The following is a 15,786-nucleotide window of genomic DNA, read 5'->3' on the forward strand; positions in this document are numbered from 1 at the left end:
CATTGAAATTCGATACTGTCACAGTTACTTTATGCAGTTACCTTCAAATGAGAAAACACTTGATCTATTGCTATTGTATTGCTTACGACGGTCACTGATATCATACCATACGCGCTAATTTACGTGCAAAAGAAAAAGCAATGCGCCTTTTGTTGCTTATGAATAAGAATCCTGTCGTCTGCTACCCGCATCTATGTGCATTTTTGTTCAGTCCTGATAAGCTGCGTGCGTTTATTGCTGCAGTTCGATTGCTTGAAACAAAAATGAACTCAAAATGACAATGTTGTCATTAAAAGTTGCGGTAAACATCGAGAAATGTACCACTTTGCTAGATTCAATTGTTCGGGTAGCTTCACGAAGAACGTGATAGCTATAATATCATGTCATCAGCTGTTGTGGAATGTAATTTTATGATAAAGCACCTTTTTTTCTCCTATGTACATATTTTTGTATGTTGCCTGTTTTCCAGTTGTATAACTGTGGTTGTTTGTTGATGTTTAAGCAGGGACGGTCAAGTATGTATAAATGACATGTGCGCAAGTCTGTGTATCTAGGGTATCAATTTATTGCAGGCTGCAAGAGAGTTGGTTCTGATGGACAAGGTCGCCTCTGTTCGTCGTAAACGGGGAAGTTACTAGAGGTGCATAGACGTTAGAGCGGGGATCAGGGATTGTTCACCGGCTTGTAATTGGGTTCAGGTACATTTTAACCTTATTCGATATGTCACAATTGGTCAGAAAATCGTGTATAGGTTTCTAAACAGTTACGGGGCCGTTTAAAGTGCCGTGCAATTATCGTTTACAGACATTCATGGTGATTAAAGTTTGGAACAAGTTGCCAGGTAGAATCCTTGCCGAATTTTATAGCGTTTGTCAGAGCGTCGTAGCGTAAGGCTCGTGGGCTGACGCATTTCGTCGTTAGCTGTGCTTCGTTGCTCTTGACGAATTATTCGTCAGGCGCTGCGTTGTCCTTAGCGCAATGCGTATAGTTATGCGTATAGCTGGTAGGCAACTTGCGCATTAAGGAATAGCTGTGTCGTGATACGGTTAGTTAATGTACAGTATCCGCTTGTCGTGCTTTAGTCGATAAGTTATTACTTCTTGTACATATTTATTTTGTTTAATACACTGTGAAAGATGTACCACGGGTACATTTTAAAGACAATTATCCTTTAAAAATCAGAATGCACTGTTAGTGCATTATATTCAACGGTGTCTTCGGGTATCTACCTACCTAACTATCCCAACCTTTCTTACAAACCTGGTAATTCACCACACTACCGGAGCGGACATAGTAGCAATACATTAAAGGAGTACTATAATATTTCTGTGTCACAAGGGAGCTCGTCACATGGTTTGTACGTTGTTTTACGCGCTTCCGCATTGACATATTTGGTCAAGTTTGATATACACGCATATGGTTGAGTAATTGTCGCGAGCCTCGTCGACAAGTGGTAAGATTATGTACGGGGTACATACCCTACAAACTTTTTATGCAACGGTTTTGTGAAAGTTACATATACATTTTATGTAACGTTACATAACATAAATCGGAAACAGACATGCAACTTTGTGGACGCACATGCTTGTAACAGTTTCGTAATATGTTACGTCACCTAATAAAGTAACCGTTAACATAATTGTTACACAAAATGTTTGCATAATAGTAATGATCCAGTTACCTAACATGTTATGTAACATGTTTTGTAACATTTGGTTATATAATTTTGTAACATACATGTAACCTTGTGGACGTAGGGGCTTGTAACCGTTTCGTAATATTTTATGTCACCTAATAACGGAACTGTAACAGAATTGTTACACAAAATGTTTGCATAATAGTATTGCTCCAGTTACCTAACATGTTATGTAACATGTTTTGTAACATAAGGTTATATAATTTAGTAACATACATGTAACCTCGTGCACGTACCAGCTTGTAACCGTTTTGTAATATTTTACGTCACTTAATAATGTAACCATAACAGAATTGTTAAACAAAATGTTTGGCATCTCGATAATCAAACTGTAATGATATTGTTCCACAAAATATTATGTAACGTAGTGAGGTAACTGTAATAGTATTGTTACACAACAGAGTTGGTAAATTGATAACCAAATTGTAATTTTGTTGTTACAAAATATTGTATGTAACTTATAATGTAACTGTAAGAGAATTGTTACACAGATAGTTTTCTATCTTAATAACCAAACTGTAATGTTTTTGTTAAATAACATTTTACATAACCAGTTAACATAACTTTGACAATATTTTTTACACAAAAAAAGGTTTGAATTTTGATAACCAGAACAGAGCTATTGGTCTACCTGCAGATTTTACTGAGTTACACATGCGGTTACATATGAAGAAATAATGACGAACACAGTGAAATAAGTTGCTCTCATTTTATTACGCCTATAAATTACAAAGCGAGAAAATGAGTTCCAGCGTTAAATATTGCAACAGCACTAAAGAAATTCACTCGTCAACTGTTTGTGGTGTAGTCCGAGATTTTCGCCCTCCCTCACAGTCAGATGCATCCTTCAGAAATCTCACCACCGTCGCCTGAATACCAGATGAAGTCGATTGTGCAGTTTCTCCGTACAGCTTCTGTTTTAATCGAAACACATTACACAAAACATTACATACAGTAAAAGACTGCATTCTACACAAGCAATAAAATGAAGCCAATAATGGGTTACCCGATACTCATATCTAGAACAGTTACTACTGTTCATGTTCCACAACTATGCATCAGTTACTACTGTACTGTGCTCGTAACACAGTAACATGTGTTACAGGTGGCACATGGCAAGTTTTTTTGTAAATGCAAATTTAAAAAAAAAATAATAACTTAAAATTATAAAATTTCAAACATTAAAATTACTGCAAATTTTCACCTGTCTGACTCTTAGTTCAACGTGTCACAGCTTTTTGATAATTACTGTGCCAACTGTAACACTAGCTATGAGTATCGGCTGGGGTCTCACATTATGATCACAATTGCTTAAACTACATTATTCACATTTTCACACATTTACCATTTTTTCAGTGATATACGAAATATTTCCTTTGCCTTTGACAGTCACCTTCTTTCATTTTATACTGAGCACATGCATTACTGTTGCAAATCCAGGTCCCATCAATTGGGAAAGAAAGTGACAATGGACTGGTCAATAAAATCATATGGTGAATTAACTTTAAAATTAACCCAGATAACATCATGCTAGCGGTCCACCGGCGGCCCGCCAGCTGCACCACTGGCGGTCCACCGGCGGGGAAAGCCGGCGGAACGCCAGAGATTTGGCCGGCTTTAATCCGGCGGTCCGCCGGCGTCTACGCCAGAAGACCGCCGGAGAAACGCCAGCGTACCGCCGGTGTATCACAAGCAGACCGCTAAAGAAACGCCAGCGTACCGCCGGTGTACCGCCAAAGAAACGCCAGCGTTCCGCCGGTGTACCGCCAGTGTTCCACCGGCAGATCGCCGAAGAAACTCCAGCGTACCGCCGGTGTTCCACCAGTAGACCGCCAAAGAAACGCCAGCGTACCGCCGAAGAAACGCCAGCGTACCGCCGGTGTACCGTCAGTGTTCCACCAGCAGACCGCCGAAGAAACGCCAGTGTACCGCCGGTGTACTACCAGCAGACCGCCGGAGAAACACAAGCTTACCACCGGAGTACCGCTGAATTTCTGTCAGAGAGAGCCACTGGCTATCCACTAGCTAATATCCAGTGTTCTGGCGACCTGCTACCCCAAATCTGGTATTCCGCCAGCAACCCGCTAGGCAGAGATCTTCACATGAATTGCTAACCAAATATCTGTGTTCCGGCAGAAAACTGTCTGTCAAATATCTGGTTTTGTCCCAGCACATTGTCAAGGGAATGCCAGCAAGAGTGCCAGCTTGTTTGGGGTGTACTACTAGAACAGAGCTATTGGTCTACCTGCAGATTTTACTGAATTACACATGCGGTTACATTTGAAGAAATAATGACTAACACAGTGAAATTAGTTGCTATCATTTTATTACGCCTGTAAATTACAAAGCGAGAAAATGAGTTCCAGCATTAAATATTGCAACAGCACTAAAGAAATTCACTCGTCAACTGTTTGTGGTGTAGTCCGAGATTTTCGCCCTCCCTCACAATCAGATGCATCCTTCAGAAATCTCACCACCGCCGCCTGAATATCAGATGAAGTCGATTGTGCAGTTCCTCCGTACAGCTTCTGTTAATACGAAACACATTACACAAAACATTACATAAAAGACTGCATTCTACACAAGCAATAAAATGAAGCCAATAATGGGTTACCCGGTACTCATAGCTAGAACAGTTACTACTGTTCATGTTCCACAACCATGTATCAGTTACTACTGTACTGTGCTCGTAACACAGTAACATGTGTTACAGGTGGCACGTGGCAAGTTTTTTGTAAATGCAAATTTAAAAAAAAAAAAAAATTAAATTATAAAATTTAAAACATTAAAAAAAATTTAATTTAATTTTTTTTTAAATTACTGCAAATTTTCACCTGTCTGACTCTTAGTTCGAGGTGTCACAGCTTTGTGATAATTACTGTGCCAACTGTAACACTAGCTATGAGTATCGGCTGGGGTCTCACATTATGATCACAATTGGTTAAACTACATTATTCACATTTTCACACATTTACCATTTTTTCAGTGATATACGAAATATTTCCTTTGCCTTTGACAGTCACCTTCTTTCATTTTATACTGAACACATGCATTACTGTTGCAAATCCAGGTCCCATCAATTGGGAAAGAAAGTGACAATGGACTGGTCAATAAAATCATATGGTGAATTAACTTTAAAATCAATGCTGAATGCTGCTTTTCAACTGCATCTGAAACAACACATCTTACATCAACATATATTTGTAGTAACTTTTTTAAATGACCAGAATTCAATGTATATTAAAGCAAGAATTCTCGTTGATGGGGTGTTGCATTGAAAAGTTGGCCGATCCATGAGTCAAATGCACAACCCCTTCCCCACAACTCAAGGTTCTCTTCACTGCTGCTGAAAACAAATATGACACATATAAACTCACTTTCAATTATGAATTTCATACATGTAGCTTCGCAAAGGCTGTTTTCCCAGTGGTACATGTCCAGTTCAGTGTGGTAGCAACTGCATTTGCCAACACATCACCCAGGATTCTTTAACGCACTCCTTCAACGTGTTGCCACCAAGAATTGATAGTCTTTTCTTCTTGAAACAACAACAAAAGAAAAGTTAATCAGAAACCATTCAATAATTATTATACAAACATAAATATTCAAGTAATTCTATTTCATCCCACACTTTGGCATCTTTTGCTAATTTCTTATCAATATTTTAAGAGGAACTAGCAATGCAGTGCTGCAATGTTCCTTTCTGAGTCCAGTCAAAAACAAGATTGATTTAACAGCCCACTTATGTAGAATGCACCGCAATGTAAAATAATTTCTGGCCAAACTCTTGTTATCTAAATGCTTTCATGTCTGTTACTACCTTAGAGTTTTAATTGTCTCCCAGGAAAAGGAAATTAGCCCCTCAGGAAATATTTTATTTTGTACAGACCACTGACACAATAAAACCTGACTTGGCTTCAAATTTATAATGATAAACTAACATTACACTCTGGAAAACTGTTTTCTGATTACTTTCCTTACACTTTTAAACTGACTTACCAAATATCTTTCCAAAGCCTTGTTTGTTTCAATAGAGTCATCCAGGTTATTAAATTCCTCCAAAGATCCCACAGGAATAGTAATGCGCTGGCTTCTAACTTAGTTCCTGAAAATCCTGATCTGGAAAAATTGATAAATTGTGATTAAATCTGCTGACTCCATCTTCCTCAAAAAGCAACAACAACAACATACTTTGGTGTTTCCATACTGCAAATTAAAGTTAACAGTAAATAAGTTCACAACAACATATTGTGCAGGAGAGGAAAGGCTATCTGTCGCTCCTTTATATACTTAGAATCCTTTCACTATTAACTTCAACTGTGTCATCATGCAGCTCAAAGTTATCATTATTGCATGTTTCTTGTAAAATAGTGTTGACATGCCCATCAACCTCATTTTGTATTTTCCTTGTTTAGTTCGCCAGGGATTTCACATGAGTCATTTTTTCCCTGTTAATCTACCACAAAAAAAGAACCAAAAACAACAACCTAGAGCTCTTCATTCTGTATCCATTACTTACAATGGGCATCACCCCTTCAATTAATTTTTTTTTTTGGAGAACTTCCTACAGTGTCCCTATATAAGGTCAAATTTACATCATCAAATACAGACAAATCATGTTATTTGTTACTTTGTCTGCAGAGCTTTTTAAACAGAATAACAACTGGTAATTACCCTCCTGCTTGCCCAAAGTTGTATCTACTTTCATTGCCATTTAATTCACCTGGGAATACAATAGAGGGGCAAATTGAACCTAAACTACCTCCACTAACTATGCTTTCAATGATTTATTGCCAAGGAATTTAAACAGTTCTCCCCGCAACACTGTAAACTTTTAACCCTTTAAAGTAACTTTCCATAGAGTTAAATAGTGGCATGCAGTACAGACATAGCATAGAGGCAGTTCAGCTATTGGGCAAATAAACTTTACTTTAACTAGGGATCACTTCAATGTAGGCAGTTATTTTCTTGGAAATCATGCGCAGAATGATTCACCAGAAACTGAGCACATGGAATAGACCCAATGCAAATATTTCAAATTGACAGTAGCCAAGACAAAAAGCAACAAAAAGAGATAAGGCAGCCACAATTTTTTTAGAAGCCTAGAGGCTAGATATGAAATATTTTTCATTATCGTGTTGGTTGGTATCACCAAGGGCGTAGGAACCGGGGGGGCTGGGGGGTGCCAGCCCCCCAGTGAAAAATGTGGAGGGGCGGAAGTATCATTCCGCCCCCCCCCCCGCAAGTCAGAAAACCCCTTTTTCATTTCGAAATGAGAAAAAAAATCTCATCTGGAGCACCAAATTGCATCTAAGGCCAGGCGAAAATACAAAATTAAGTTTACAAAATGGAGTGGGTGTTGAAGTGTGCCATATTGCACCCTCTTCCAGGCCGGCCATCAGTTTTCAGCCCCCCACTCAAAAGTACCTTCCTATGCTACTGGGTATCACTATACTCCACAGGAGTACTCATAAACTATGATGACGATGATCTATTGTTCTCCAAAATGCTTAATTTGTCACATAAACTTTGAAGCCTAAGCACTAAACATGAAATCCAAAAAGATTTAACCACCAACCCATTCCTGATACTTAAAAACAACCAAACTTATATTATTATTAATAAGGTTTTAACATTGAGTCTTCACCTTCTTAACTAGGCCTAGGGGCCTAGCTATAAACAAATAAAACAGTACATTATTTCTTAAAAGTTATGGATGACCATGATTTTTCAATACTGTAAAATACCAAATGATTTAAAACTAGGCCTAGGCCCCTAGTACCAGTGTACTACTACTACTAGTAGTAACTAGTACTAGGTTAGGTATAGTAATATATATTTCAGAATATGATATTTAAAATTAGGAGGAAGCCTTCCATAGTCATCTAGTAATATTTACAGTATTAACCTTCTGCAGATAACAGTTTTCTTCTAATACAGTCAGCAAACAAATGTTTCCGCATAACATTGCATAACCTAGCTATTATACAAACAACGGTCATTAGTTTACCTTTATGTGTGATCGTTATTGCTCAGCCTAACACAATTAACACCTACAAATGTAGGCTAGGTGTAATTCATACACCGCGAAAGGCTTCTCATTAAGCGATACATTCTAGCCTAACGCTAGATTACGTCTATGTTTATTTAAAAAATAGTCACTTCAAATACTTGCGAAATCAATTATGTACAACTGTCAACCCTTAGTAAGAAAAAACAGGTACATACCTCTTAAGCAAATTTGTATCTGCAGACTGCAAGTACTTTCAAAAGAATAGATCAGGATATCCGACATCGAAAGAGTTGTAACGGATTACGAAAGCGACCGCTTTTCAAACTAGCTGCTATATCTGAGTACACTGAGCATTGCGGTTTAGCGATTGGATGCCAGTTATACTAGGCTCGTTCGATCAGTGAAAAATGTTTTCTGACCTGTTTTCTCTCAACTACGCTAAATTGTTGATTAATAAATACTTCTTGGGATAGTTGAAATTTATTCAAGTATTTGGATATCGCTTATAACGTTATTGCTTAATATTTATTTCAGAATTTGAATTTGTTGAAAATATTATTCTGTAAGTGTTCCTGTGGTTAAGGGTATTACCGCCCATTTTGCCCAAATGCTTGCCAACATTTCTTCATGTGGTATCCGTCAGACTCGTTCGATCAGTAATTTTTTTCCCCTTCAAATATTATGTAGTGTATGATAATATATATTACATTGGATGGTAAGCAAAATTGAACTACTTTGAGTTAGCTCAATCTTTAATTACCTTATAGTTATTGGCGAATATAGGTTATAGGAAAATATTATTCTGTTAATTGTGCCAGTGTGGTAAGGTAACTTCCCGCCAATTCTGCACAAAAGCTATCCAATATTTCCTCCGGCGGTACTGCTGTCGGCATTCCGCTGGACTTACAAGCCAGCTGTAATATCTATCGGTCCGTTAGCGGGCCACCAGCCGTTGCCTAATAACGTATTAGCCCATGCAGCCGCATACTATGTACACAAAATCCAAGTATTCTTAATTTATCTCTCCACAGGAACAACTATATACAAAAAGCACAGGTAAAATAGTTTCATAGAAACTCATCTTTAACTAAACTTTCACATAGAGACTTAAGATTTTGGACGGACCCGATCCGATGGTCAATGTGTATGTGAGCTTGTGTAAATTGCTGAGTGACTTTCTTAACATAATATTTGTGGGAAATTTTCTACGGTGTTACGCGGTCGGTCTGCTGTCGGAATTCTGCTAGGTTTTTCCAAGCAACAATGTCTATCGGTCCGTTGGCGGTCCTCCAGCGTGTAACCATCGGCTTTTTTATGACGTCGATACGCTGTTGGTCCGCTGTCGGCAATACGCTGGGTTTTTCCAAGCAGCTATGTCTATCGGTCCGTTGGCGGACCTCCAGCGTGTAACCGCCGGCTTTATTACGACGTCGATACGCTGTTGGTCCGCTGTCGGCAATACGCTGGGTTTTTCCAAGCAGCAATGTCTATCGGTCCGTTGGCGGACCTCCAGCGTTTTACCGCCAGCGTTTTTACGCCAGCGGACCGCCAGTGTGATGCGTACTGGGAATGCTGAATGCTGCTTTTCAACTGCATCTGAAACAACACATCTTACATCAACATATATTTGTAGTAACTTTTTGAAATGACCAGAATTCAATGTATATTAAAGCAAGAATTCTCGTTGAAGGGGTGTTGCATTGAAAAGTTGGCCGATCCATGAGTCAAATGCACAACCCCTTCCCCACAACTCAAGGTTCTCTTCACTGCTGCTGAAAACAAATATGACACATACAAACTCACTTTCAATTATGTATTTCATACATGTAGCTTCGCAAAGGCTGTTTTCCCAGTGGTACATGTCCAGTTCAGTGTGGTAGCAACTGCATTTGCCAATACATCACCCAGGATTCTTTTAACGCACTCCTTCAACGTGTTGCCACCAAGAATTGATAGTCTTTTCTTCTTGAAACAACAGAAAGAAAGAAAAGTCAATCAGAAACCATTCAATAATTATTATACAAACAGAAATATTCAAGTAATTCTATTTCATCCCACACTTTGGCATCTTTTGCTAATTTCTTATCAATATTTTAAGAGGAACTAGCAATGCAGTGCTGCAATGTTCCTTTCTGGGTCCAGTCAAAAACAAGATTGATTTAACAGCCCACTTTTGTAGAATGCACCGCAATGTAAAATCATTTCTGCCCAAACTCTTGTTACCTAAATGCTTTCATGTCTGTTACTACTGTACCTTTGAGTTTTAATTGTCTCCCAGGAAAAGGAAATTAGCCCCTCAGGAAATATTTTATTTTGTACAGACCACTGACACAATAACACCTGACTTGGCTTAAAATTTATAATGATAAACTAACATTACACTCTGGAAACCTGTTTTCTGATTACTTTCCTTACACTTTTAAACTGACTTACCAAATATCTTTCCAAAGCCTTGTTTGTTTCAATAGAGTCATTCAGGTTATTAAATTCCTCCAAAGATCCCACAGGAATAGTAATGCGCTGGCTTCTAACTTAGTTCCTGAAAATCCTGATCTGGAAAAATTGATAAATTGTGATTAAATCTGCTGACTCCATCTGACCATCTTCCTCAAAAAACAACAACAACAACAACAACAGCATACTTTGGTGTTTGCATACTGCAAATTAAAGTTAACAGTAAATAAGTTCACAACAACATATTGTGCAGGAGAGGAATTGCTATCTGTCGCTCCTTTATATACTTAGAATCCTTTCACTAATAACTTCAACTGTGTCATCATGCAGCTCAAAGTTGTTATCATTATTGCATGTTTCTTGTAAAATAGTGTTGAAATGCCCATCAACCTCATTTTGTATTTTCCTTGTTTAGTTCGCCAGGGATTTCGCCAGTCTTTTTTTCTGTTAATCTACTGCAAAAAAAGAACCAAAAACAACAACCTAGAGCTCTTCATTCTGTATCCATTACTTACAATGGGCATCACCCCTTCAATTATTATTATTTTTTTTTGGAGAACTTCCTACAGTGTCCCTATAAAAGGTCAAATTTACATCATCAAATACAGACAAATCATGTTATTTGTTACTTTGTCTGCAGAGCTTTTTAAACAGAATAACAAAGTCTGGTAATTACCCTCCTGCTTGCCCAAAGTTGTATCTACTTTCATTGCCATTTAATTCACCTGGGAATACAATAGAGGGGCAAATTGAACCTAAACTACCTCCACTAACTATGCTTTTAATGATTTATTGCCAAGGAATTTAAACAGTTCTCCCCACAACACTGTAAACTTTTAACCCTTTAAAGTAACTTTCTATAGAGTTAAATAGTGGCATGCAATACAGACATAGCATAGAGGCAGTTCAGCTATTGGGCAAATAAACTTTACTTTAACTGAGGGTCACTTCAATGTAGGCAGCTATTTTCTTGGAAATCATGCACAGAATGATTCACCAGAAACTGAGCACATGGAATAGACCCAATGCAAATATTTCAAATTGACAGTAGCCAAGACAAAAAGCAACAAAAAGAGATAAGGCAGCCACAATTTTTTTTAGAAGCCGAGAGGCTAGATATGAAATATTTTTCATTATCGTGTTGGTTGGTATCACCAAGGGCGTATGAACCAGTGAAAAATGTGGAGGGGCGGAAGTATCATTCCGCCCCCCCCCCCCCCGCTTCGCAAGTCAGAAAACCCCTTTTTCATTTCGAAATGAGAAAAAAAAATCTCATTTGAAGCACCAAATTGCATCTAAGGCCAGGTGACAATACAAAATTAAGTTTACAAAATGGAGTGGTTGTTGAAGTATGCCATATTGCACCCTCCCCCAGGCTGGCCATCAGTCTTCAGCCCCCCCACTCAAAAGTATCTCCTACGCTACTGGGTATCACTATACTCCACAGGAGTAATCATAAAGATGATCTATTGTTCTCCAAAATGCTTAATTTGTCACATAAACTTTGAAGCCTAAGCACTAAACATGAAATCCAAAAAGATTTAACCACCAACCCATTCCTGATATTTAAAAACAACCATACTTATATTATTATTAATAAGGTTTTAACATTGGGTCTTTACCTTCTTAACTAGGCCTTGGGGCCTAGCTATCCAAGGCCTAGCTATAAAAAAATAAAACAGTACATTATTTCTTAAAAGTTATGGATGACCATGATTTTTCAATACTGTAACATACCAAATGATTGAAAACTAGGCCTAGGCCCCTACTAGTACTAGTGTACTACTACTACTAGTAGTAACTAGGCTAGTACTAGTATAGTAATATATATTTCAGAATATGATATTTAAAATTAGGAGGAAGCCTTCCATAGTCATCTAGTAATATTTACAGGATTAACCTTCTGCAGATAACAGTTTTCTTCTAATACAGTCAGCAAACAAATGTTTCGGCATAACCTAGCTATTACACAAACAACGGTCATTAGTTTACCTTCATGTGTGATCGTTATTCCTCAGCCTAACACAATTAACACCTACAAATGTAGGCTATGTGTAATTCATACCCCGCGAAAGGCTTCTCATTAAGCGATACATTCTAGCCTAACGCTAGATTACGTGTAAGTTTATTTAAAAAATAGTCACTTCAAATACTTCCGAAATCAATTATGTACAACTGTCAACCCTTAGTAAGAAAAAACAGGTACATACCTCTTAAGCAAATTTGTATCTGCAGACTGCAAGTACTTTCAAAAGAATAGATCAGGATATCCAACATCGAAAGAGTTGTAACGGATTACGAAAGCAACCGCTTTTCAAACCAGCTGCTATATCTGAGGCAGCGTTACCAGCGGCAGTTGACGAAAAAACGCTAGATTTGCGAAAATAAAACCATAGAAAACGCTAAATGGTAGTTTCCCTAACATTCGTGTTGTTTGGAGTCAATTAGCACAGATTCGTAGGATGAATGGTCACCGATCACAAAATAGATTTTGAATAGTTGATTTGAGTGATAGTCTGACCCAGAAAATTTGAAAAAAATATGGAAATTTTCGGTAGGAAATTCCGAAGATTGGGCAAAAATACTCAAAATAAATTTGGATGGGTCTCCAAGTAAGAATTTTGTCTAAAAAATCTGAAAAGTGGTAAATTTTTGGTAAATTTAACTAGTTTTAGGCAAAAAACGGTAGAATTAACCAAAATTAGAAAACACGTGCGCTAGAACCCCACAAATGACTAAAAACGCTAGATCTAGTGTAAAAACGCTAGCTCTGGTAACACTGATCTGAGGACACTGAGCATTGCGGTTTAGCGATTGGATGCCAGTTATACTAGGCTCGTTCGATCAGTGAAAAATGTTTTCTGAACTGTTTTCTCTCAACTACGCTAAATTTTTGATTAATAAATACTTCTTGGGATAGTTGAAATTTATTCAAGTATTTGGATATCGCTTATAACGTTATTGCTCAAAATTTATTTCAGAATTCGAATTTGTTGAAAATATTATTCTGTAAGTGTTCCTGTGGTTAAGGGTATTACCCGCCCATTTTGCCCGAACGCTTGCCAACATTTCTTAATGTGGTATCCTTCAGACTCGTTCGATCAGTATTTTTTTTCCCCTTCAAATATTATGTAGTGTATGATAATATATATTACATTGGATGGTAAGCAAAATTTAACTACTTTGAGTTAGCTCAATCTTTAATTACCTTATAGTTATTGGCGAATATAGGTTTTAGGAAAATATTATTCTGTTCATTGTGCCAGTGTGGTAAGGTAACTTCCCGCCAACTCTGCATAAAGCTATCCAATATTTCCTCCGGCGGTACTGCTGTCGGCATTCCGCTGGACTTACAAGCCAGCTGTAATATCTATCGGTCCGTTAGCGGACCACCAGCCGTTGCCTAATAACGTATTAGCCCATGCAGCCGCACCTAAACCTGGCCTATACTAATGTACACAAAATCCAAGTATTCTTAATTTTTCTCTCCACAGGAACAAATATATACAAAAAGCACAGGTAAAATAGTTTAATAGAAACTCATCTTTAACTAAACATTCACATATAGAGACCTAAGATTTTGGACAGACCCGCTGGTCAATGTGTATGTGAGACATGTGTAAATTGCTGAGTGACTTTCATAACATAATATTTGTGGGAAATTTTCTACGGCGTTACGCTGTCGGTCTGCTGTCGGAATTCTGCTAGGTTTTTCCAAGCAACAATGTCTATCGGTCCGTTGGCGGACCTCCAGCGTGTAACCACCGGTTTTTTTTTACGGCGTCGATACGCTGTTGGTCCGCTGTCGGCAAAACGCTGGGTTTTTCCAAGTAGCAATGTCTATCGGTCCGTTGGCGGACCTCCAGCGTGTAACCGCCGGCTTTTTTACGACGTCGATACGCTGTTGGTCCGCTGTCGGCAATACGCTGGGTTTTTCCAAGCAGCAATGTCTATCGGTCCGTTGGCGGACCTCCAGCGTTTTTACGCCAGCGGACCGCCAGTGTGATGCGTACTGGGTCCGACGTCAAAATGTTTACTGGGTATAGGCATGCACAATGGCGTAGCTAGGGGATTCCCGAATTTACGTTTTTTTAATTTAGACGGATACAACATTATACATAAAATGGAAATTAACCATTTCGCCTCGAGACATGTTTTATAAATTAAGGATCCTTAGATGCAATCTGGTGCTATATTTTGCAACTTGAAGTAAATTTTTTGCTTTGAGAATTTAAGAATTAGAGTACTTTATAATTTTTTGTTTGAGTATTTTTTGACACTCCAAATCTCATCTGGGGGCACCTGGTGGCGGGAGGGCAAGTGCCTCCGCCCCCCCCCCCAGGCCACCCTGACAACGCCACTGCACGTTCGCAATAGTGTTGATAGACTGGTGCTATAGCCTATCTCTTCCACGTCGCGTGCTCTTCGGATAAAGGGGTTTACACAAGAAAGACAATGTTACAGCCCGTTCATGTCACATTAAATTGTTTTACCATCTTACCAAAATGGGAGAATTATTACGGGCATCTCAATAGCCAATCGCCAGCTGTAACTGTTGTAAGTGAAGCCTAACCACGCCTACATCTTCCTTATACACTGCTTGATTCGATAGAAAATGTCCAATGTAGGCAGATCAATTCTGTGTCACGTAAGTTTCAGTAGCCAATAACATAGGCCAACACTGACTATATGACGTATGTCTGGTACGTAAGGCAATCACGTGAGACTCGATGGCCAATCACATCATGTAGCGATCATTTGCGGCAAGGCTAGGTATACCCATGGAACTATTATAGCTCCATGGTATACCCAGGAAAACTGGATGTCAAGGTCATGACATGACCACCCGCTCTGCGCACCGGTCTATTGTAATTTCCGTTTGTTGACGTTCATCGGTACAGTATACAGCGACCTCAACTTTAACCACCGTATACTACCACCTCTTGGCCTGGCTGAAGGTAGCAGCCATTAACAGAAGACAATGATGTTATAAGGACAGTCTGTCAAAACTGTGGGTGGACGGAATGACACTTCGAGCGGCTGTTTTTTTGTCACCATTAATTATATGCTAAGTATATATGCTGTCTCTATATGTATCATGTGGCCCAAAAGTGCAATGTAACGGAAACAGTCATGCTGTCATGATGTTTTAGTTACGAATAAAAATTACGAAACAAAGTAATGTATCTGTTATGTGTCTGTTGTGTTGTCTATATATGTGAGATATGACCCAAAATACACTGTAACAGATACAATAATATTGTATGTATTAGTTACGAATAACAGTTACTAAAGCAAAGAACGTATATGTTCAGTAACTGTTTTGCTGTCTTTATGTGTAACAAATGTACTGAACTGCAACGTAACTGATAAACTTATTTTATGTATTAGTTGCGCTTTGAAGTTACAAAACAAAATAAATTATATGTTAAGTATCTGTTATGCTGTCGCTATATGTAACAAATGGCCCAAAAGTGCAATGTAACGGATACAGTCATGTCGTATGTTTTAGTTATGCATAAAAATTAGGAAACAAAGTAATGTATCTGTTATGTGTGTGTTGTGTTGTCTATATATGTGAGATATGACCCAAAATACACTGTAACAGATACAATAATATTGT

At 38.3% G+C, this 15,786-nt stretch overlaps 1 long non-coding RNA gene across 3 annotated transcripts; it reads right to left on the reverse strand.

Moving 5' to 3' along the window:
- Positions 1-1,475: 1,475 nt before the first annotated feature.
- LOC139983152 (uncharacterized) lies at positions 1,476-14,933 on the reverse strand. 3 transcript variants are annotated; one of them, XR_011798521.1, is made up of 5 exons: positions 14,024-14,933; positions 12,374-13,911; positions 10,143-10,262; positions 9,513-9,674; positions 1,476-2,610 (listed from the first exon to the last, which is right to left on the reverse strand). It is a non-coding gene; the product is annotated as an uncharacterized lncRNA (long non-coding RNA). The 3 variants fall into 3 exon arrangements; XR_011798522.1 differs by lacking the exon at positions 14,024-14,933 and having other exon boundaries at positions 9,513-9,671; positions 12,374-12,535; XR_011798520.1 differs by lacking the exons at positions 1,476-2,610; positions 14,024-14,933 and adding an exon at positions 3,213-4,224 and having other exon boundaries at positions 12,374-12,536.
- Between the last annotated feature and the right edge of the window lie 853 nt (positions 14,934-15,786).

Source organism: Apostichopus japonicus, chromosome 16 (genome assembly GCF_037975245.1).
Source record: "Apostichopus japonicus isolate 1M-3 chromosome 16, ASM3797524v1, whole genome shotgun sequence".
NCBI classification, from domain to species: Eukaryota; Metazoa; Echinodermata; class Holothuroidea; order Aspidochirotida; family Stichopodidae; genus Apostichopus; species Apostichopus japonicus.